We start from the raw sequence: 7,552 nt of genomic DNA, 5'->3' as shown, positions 1-7,552 counted from the left end.
CCCCCTCCGCCCTGTCTTCTCTCCCTTCTAACTTAGCCATTGCCCACCATCTCTTCTTCCTTTTCCCAAGGGAAATGAACTAAACTATTCTCCCACTTACAATCTTTCAGTGGGGCTGGTACAAGGAACACAGGTAAAGATGGCAGAGTTGTAGTAGTCTGGAAGGGGGACCTGGGCTGCCCGTTGCCTACCGGATAAAAGCCACATGAGGATTCTGGCTGGCCTGCACTTCCCAGACAGACTGAGCAGTTCACGACAGGGCTCACCCCACTCTTGGAGGCCTGTTTTTAGATGGCACTCCCTTACCCTACCCTTAGGGAAAGGGCCTTCTTAGTCTAGTGATGTTGCTATGGACTTAGCTCTGCCACCCCATCCTGAATGCTAATTTGTCACTCTTTAGTCACACTAAAATGCCTTCCCAGCCATCACATGTGAATCCAGGCCCTCTCAAATACAGCTGCTCTTCTTCCCACGGTAAATTCTTGTTCACCTCTGGGGACCCAGGTAAGGCCCTTCCTGGGTCATTGTCAGTACTATGTGCACATGTACCCCCTCTGTGCATAGAAGTAGGCTGTCATTCATTCTGTGCTGCGGTGACAATGTTTAGCAGTCACAGAGGGTGACTACTATAGAGAAAGGAGGAGATACACACACACACACACACACACACACACACACACACCATGGTGGTGGATGGGCTGCAAGGGGTCAGGGCTCCATGTTCTCCTCCTCAGTGACTGTCTACACTGTCTCTACTTAGACCAAGAGGACTTTGGTAATTAGGTTTTTTTGTTGCTGTTGTTGTTGTCAACATGACACAAACTAGGGTCATCTGGGAAGAGGGACTCTCAACTGAGAAGACACATCCACTAGATTGTCTTATAGGCAAGGCTGTGGGCAATTTCTTGATTCATAATTGATGTGGGAGGGCCCAAACCTCGGGTGGTACCACTCCTGGCAGGTGGTCCTGTATAAGAAAGCAAGCAATACTGGCTGTGGTCGTGGATACCTTTGATTCCAGCACTCTGGAGGCAGAGGCAGGTGGATCTCTATGCGTTCCAGGACAGCCTGGTCTACAGATTAAGTTCCAGGACAGCTAGGACTATGTAGAAAGACTCTCTCTCAAAAAGCTGAAAGAAAGAAAGAAAGAAAGAAAGAAAGAAAGAAAGAAAGAAGAGAAAAGAGAGGAAAGAAAGTAGAAAGCCACAGAGAGCAAGCCACTAAACAGCATTCTTCCACGGCATCTGCTTTAGTTCCTGTCTCCAGATTCCTGCCTCAAGTTCCTGCCCTGACTTTAGTTCATGGTGGACTGTAAGAGCCCTTTTCTCTCCAGGTTGCTTTGTGGTTGTGCCGTTTATCACAGCAGTAGAAACCAAAGCAGCACCAGGGTTTTGAAGGGGATGCTCCTCTTATTTACGTCTTTGTTCCCTGCTGTACACAGGCCTGGTGGAGGGAATGCCTTCAGAATGGGCAGGCTTGAACCTGCCGGGAAGGCAGTATCAGTGTGTCTAGCCAAGAGAGGAGAGAATCAGGCTCAGCCTGTGAGTGGTAGAGTGTTGTGTTCCAGAAATTTCAGTTGTTGGCTGCCTAACTCTGTCTGCTCCTTAACCTTTCATGGCCCCCTATAGAGACCATCAGTATTGAGTGGGGACTATAAAGTCTCAGCACTTATCCCTGGTAGAGCTCTCTCCCAAGTCTCACACACACACACACACACACACACACACACACACACATACACACACACAGAGCTATGTCCAATGTCAGGCAGTGAGGGTGGGCATCAGGGTCTAGTGGCAGGCAACATACGACTCTTGACCATGCCCCTCACTGGCTATGTGACCTTGGGCACAGAATGTGAGCCCATGCGTCTTAGTTTCTCCTCTATCACAGAAATATGATAATAATATTGGCCTCACAGGTCTTCTGTGGGTAGTTAACAATGTGAAGCATGTAAGCTATGTTTGGTAAGTACCCAATAAATGGCAATTGTTATTGTTAGTGTTACTGGTTGCGTTATTATCGATAATTTTATATCCATTAAAAACATAGGAACCTTCTGGTTGGAACCTGACTGGCCTGGCAGGGGGCCCAGGGGAGGAAGGGCACACACATAGGCAGGATAACACAAAGGTCAGTGGCCAGGACCTGGGGTCAGGGGTGTGTGGTAAGAACCACATGCATTGGGGCTGAGAGAAAAGAATTGAGGAAGGGAAGAAGTGAGAGAAGGAAGAGAAGCAGAAAGAAAGAGAAAGAAGAGGGTGGGTGCTGGTTGTAGACTGTGTTTAAGTGAACCAGCTCCAAGAAACAGAAGCCTACAAACCGGTCTGGGCAGTCCCAAGCCAGACTGCTTGGGCTGGCATCCAGAGGGAGTAGCCTGGCCCAACACGGAGCCCTTGGGTGCTGCCTGAGGCCTCTTCTACCTGGGAGGTGCTGTCAGGGGTCCTACCCCACCCTTCTGGCTCTGGGAAAGAGACAATGGCTGCTTTGGAGACAACTGCAGCCCGCACTCTATCTCAAAGTGACCTTCTCACCTCAAGTCCCTCAGAACCATGGTTGAAACCCCTTTCCAACAAGGGTGCCAGGATCACTTGACAGGAAAGGGACAGTGACTTCAACAAACTGCGCCGGGAACACTGTCATACCCTTATCTGATACCATGTGCAGACCTGACTCAGTGGTTGACGCATAAACACTAAACCTCAGGAGAAAAGGGTCAGCAGAAGATGCTCCCGACATTGGACTTGGAGTGGTTAGGACACCAGAAGTACATGTGAAAAAGAGCAACGACAACAGAAAAAGAAAGTACACACATTAAAATGATAAACTCTTGCACAGCAAATGACAAGTGACAGCCTAAGGAGGAGGAGAAATATTATAAATACACGCTTCATAAGAAATCAACACCTACAACATTTATGAGTATGTGAAGAACATAAGTAGGGGTTAGGGAAATGGCTCAGCAGTTGAGAACGTTTGGTTGCTTACAGAGGACCAGCGTTTGAGTCTCAGCACCCACACTGCAGCTCAGAACTGTCAATAACTCTGTCCTAGGGGAGCTGATGCCCTCTTCTGGCCCCCAAGAAGTGTATGCAGGTGAAGTATACACATGAAGGCTAATCACCCACACATTCTTAAAAAAGGGAGTGAATATATAAAGAACACCTAAAATTCAAAACAGTATAGCATTGCATATAACCCACACCCTTCCCTACCTTGTCCTCCCTCGGTTGTACATAGTACCTAGTAAAATACAGCTACCATGTAAGTAGTTAATATACTGGACTGTCCAGTGAATAATAACAAAACATAATGTCCAGACATGTTAAGTGAGACGTAAGTCTGGTTTTTTTTTTTTTCCTGAAAATAAAAAACAACTTTTGAGGAACTGATTGAATGAGAGCTCACCAAGGCCAGCTGGACTGGGACTGAACGAGCATGTGATCAAACCAGATTCTCTGAATGTGGCTGACATGGGGGCTGACTGAGAAGCCATTGACAATGGCACTGGGTCTTGTTTCGTCTACATGAACTGGTTTTTTGGGATCCTGGTCTGTTTGGATGCTCACCTTCCTGGACCTGGAGGGAGGGGGGAGGAACTTAGATTTCCCATAGGGCAGAAAACCCTGACTGCTCTTGGGAATGGTGAGGGAGGAAGAGAGGGAGTGGGGGGAGTGCGAGGGTATTGGGAGGAGGGGAGGAAGTGGAAATTCTTTAAATAAATAAATAAGGAAAAAATATTTTAAAAAAAAACCCAACTTTTGAGGTACTGAGGTAGACCCTGTGTGCTGTGAACATTTCAAACACACATTTGAAAATATAAGAAATCACAACTGTAGACGAAAGGGTAGTGTATAATATATACATAGTCTCTACCTTATAAACAGCTTTATTATTTTATGTATGTAGATGTTTTGGCTGCACGCATGTCTGTGTACTGAGTGATACAGTGCCCTCAGAGGCCAGAAGAGGCTTTGGAAATGGGATTACAGATAATTGTGAGTGGCCATGTGGGTTCCGGGAATTGAACCAGGTCCTCTGGAAGAGCAGCCAGTAATCTTAACCACTGAGTCGTTTCTCCAGCCCATATTTTATAACTTTGAGCCAATGAACAACAGACTGTGTGGACTGACATTTCTGTCCTTGGATACTTACATTCTGTTGGTTAAAAAAAAAAAAAACAAATAAGAGTAAGGTATGTGTGTGTGTTAACTAAATAAAAATAAGGTTGTTTCTGACATGCCATATGGTAGCTTTGCTTGCTTTTTCAGTATTAGAGATTGAACAGTATTAGAGATTGAACAATGGTAGGCATGGACCACCATTAAGCTATATTCAAGCCCTCTTTTAGCTTTTTGTTTTCAATCCATGTCTCATTAAGTTAACCTGACTGGCCTTGAGATACTCCTGTTTCCATTTCTGGAGTAGCTGAGATGAAAGGCTTGCACCAGGCCTGGATTTTCGTTTTGTTTTGTTATTGAGACAAGGTGTTGCTATATAGCCCAGGCTGGCCTTGAACTCGTTCGTGATCCTGCCTCTGTCTCCGGAATGCTAGTATTATGTGTGTAATATGCTATGTGGTATACCACCAAGCCTGACTTCTTTTTTTCTTCTTCTTTTTAAATCACTACTGGGGACAGGCAGATGTTTTTCCACTGAGCCATCTCCCCAACCTCCCAAATGGTACCCCCAGTGCTGAGAATCCTGAGATGAAAATGACATCCCCAGTTAATCAATTATACTACAGTTATACAACCCAATAGAAGGCACCATGCAGTCATAAACAGGAAGATAATTACGTCTTAGGTTTAGTGAGCCCTATGCTAGCAATCTACCTAAGAAAATAGTGAAAACAAAGCTGCCTCTGGAGCACCAAGTACCACCCATCAATAGCACAGCACAGGCTCTATCCGAGGGTAAAGCTTCAAGTGGGAGGCGTGAGGTGAGGTCTAAGTGTCCTGTCCAAAGTGATCAAGTATATATTAAATTAAATGGGGTAGATAGTCAGATGTTTGAATTACTTGAGGTATCAAAAAAAAAAAAAACAAAAAGAAAATAAATGAGTCCCAGGCTCTACCCATTTTATATAAAATCAGCCTCTGGTCGTGTCTTAGTTGGGGTTTCTATCGCTGTAAAGAAATAACATGACCATAAACAACTTGGGGAGGAAAGGGTTCATTTCAGGTTACAACTCTCAGGTCACCCTGAATCACTGAGGGGAGTCGGGGCAGGAACTCAATGCAAGAACCTTGGAGGCAGGAGCTGCAGCCCAGGCCTTTGGAAGAGAGCTGCTTACAGCTTGCTTTCCGCGGCTCGCTCAGTTTGCTTTCTTACACCGCAGAGGACGCCTGCCCAGGATGGGATCAATCACGAAAAGGCTCGACACAGCTGCCTGCAGGCAATCCTAGGGAAGCATTTTCTAGATTACGAATCCTTCCTTCCAGATGCCCCTGCCTTGTGTCAAATTGACATAAAAAGTAGCCCGCACAGACCCGGAGCACCCTAAATTGTTATATTTGCCTCCCGCCTTGTCCCCAACTGTTATCTTGTGTCCTATTCTCTCTGCTTAAGGTCTAGAGAGAATGACTGTGACAGAAATGAGAGACATTCTTTTGTGCCAAGTCATATGCCACTGGTCTGCTGATGAGATTGGCTGATCTGGGGTCAGTGTTCAGCGATAATCTTACCAGCTGGGCAGTGGTCCAGGAGACAGTTCCTGTTGCTTTCCTGCCTCTCTTCTCCGTTGGGCCTGTGTATGGAAAAGTCAGGCTGGGTTGGAAAGACAGTCATGAAAATCTCCTGTGAATCCTTGGGGAGGGGAAAGATTATGATGCCCAATTTTTAGTAGCTAAAAAATCAAACCCAAAGTTTAGCGTGAATGATGGTCGAAAACTCTCAGCGAGTAAGGCTGGCTTCCTGGGCCAACAGAGGAATAAGTATTCTGTGGCCAACAGCCACCGAGGCAATTAGCAAACATAACCTCCAGGGGCCTGGACTTCGGCCCTCCCACAAATCTCAGAAATGCTACCTCCTCTCCCGTCAGCTTTTTATGTAGCACTTTCCCAAATTATTTTAGCAAATTAGCAGTTTGGAATCTCACACTCCACTTCAGCGATCCATGCCAACCTCACCCTGCTCAGAGGCAGTCTTTTGGACCCAGACCGTGCCATGTGTCTTCCTGCCGAAGTCTGGCCAAATAGTCTGGCTAACTGAGGAGAGGCCTCTGCAATGGAGCTGCCCCAGGGCACAGAGAAGCTGGATTGACTGAGGTACCAGAGAAAGGAGGAGCTAAAAAGAAACGAGACTGCTGTTTAACCCTTCCAAAGCATCACAGAGCAAGCAGACGTCCTTAGGTGTGAGTGTGACATTCACTCACCACCAGATGGCCGGCACTTGAGGAAGAAAGCGTTTGGCAGGATGCGCCTGTTTTTTGGGACAAGGTGTCACTAGTCTTGGCTGGCCTGGAACTCACGAAACTGGCTCCATCTTGTAGCAACCCTCTTGCCTCTGCCTTCCGAGTGCTGGGATTACAGCTAATGCAACCTCCACAACTGTTATTTATGTAATTGAAATAAACCATTAAACAAAACAAAACAAAACAAAACAAAATAGAGGCCATGCCATGGTAACTAAGTTATTTATTTTGCTTACTTACTTATTTTTATTTTATGTGCGTTGATATTTTGCCTGCCTGCATGTCTGTGCGACACTTACACGCCTGACACCCTTAGACGCCAGGAAAGGGTGTCACATTCCCCGGAACTTGAGTTCCAGACAGTTGGGAGCCACCATGCTCCTGCTGGTAATCAAGCCTGCGGCCTCTGGAAGTAGTCTTAACCTCGAGCCATCTCTCCAGACTCATTGCCTTCTCTTGACCAGAACTGACAACTTCCATTCCTTTGCTCCGGAGACAGCATCGTGGTGTGTGGTAGTCACACTCACGCCTGGGGGATGCTGCAGGAGACGGTGCAGGTGGGGAGCAGGCTGTGCGTGGCTGCAGAAAGAGCCTCTGGGCAGAACTGACGAGCAGTAGTCTCCCTAACGTGTGTTGTGCACTGTGCCCATCTTACAGACCAAAGCCCATCTGGAGGTCACTGGGTTATTCAGGTTTGAACTTGAGTGCTGCATACTGTGGAATGTTAGTTGAAGACGTGTTACACTTGGTTGTGCTGTGGGACATTTGTTTAATGATGCAAAGATGTGTTGCATTCATTTTTTATTTTTTATTGTTTTTATTGAGCTATATATTTTTTCTCAACTCCCCTCCTTTACTCTCCCCTCCCCTCCTACCTTCTCCCATGGTCCCCATGCTCCCAATTTACTCAGGAGATCATGTCTTTTCCTACTTCCCATATAGATTAGATCCATGTATGTCTCTCTTAGGGTCCTCATTGTTGTCTAGCTTCACTAGGATTGTGAATTGTACACTTTTTTTTTTTTTGCTTTATGTCTAAAAGCCACTTATGAGTGAGTACATATGATATTTGTCTTTCTGAGTCTGGGTTACCTCACTAAATATGTTTTCTGGATCCATCCATTTGCCCGCAAATTT

At 46.1% G+C, this 7,552-nt stretch overlaps 1 long non-coding RNA gene across 1 annotated transcript; it reads right to left on the bottom strand.

Moving 5' to 3' along the window:
• Window positions 1-5,093: 5,093 nt before the first annotated feature.
• LOC125391089 (uncharacterized) lies at window positions 5,094-6,270 on the bottom strand. Its single transcript, XR_007228957.3, has 3 exons — window positions 6,132-6,270; window positions 5,688-5,749; window positions 5,094-5,404 (listed from the first exon to the last, which is right to left on the bottom strand). It is a non-coding gene; the product is annotated as an uncharacterized LOC125391089 (long non-coding RNA).
• Between the last annotated feature and the right edge of the window lie 1,282 nt (window positions 6,271-7,552).

The sequence above is a fragment of the Myodes glareolus genome, chromosome 16, assembly GCF_982192425.1.
Source record: "Myodes glareolus chromosome 16, mMyoGla1.1, whole genome shotgun sequence".
Lineage (NCBI taxonomy): Eukaryota > Metazoa > Chordata > Mammalia > Rodentia > Cricetidae > Myodes > Myodes glareolus.
Note: the sequence above shows the minus strand (reverse complement) of the source record. Positions and strands in the feature narration are given on the sequence as shown.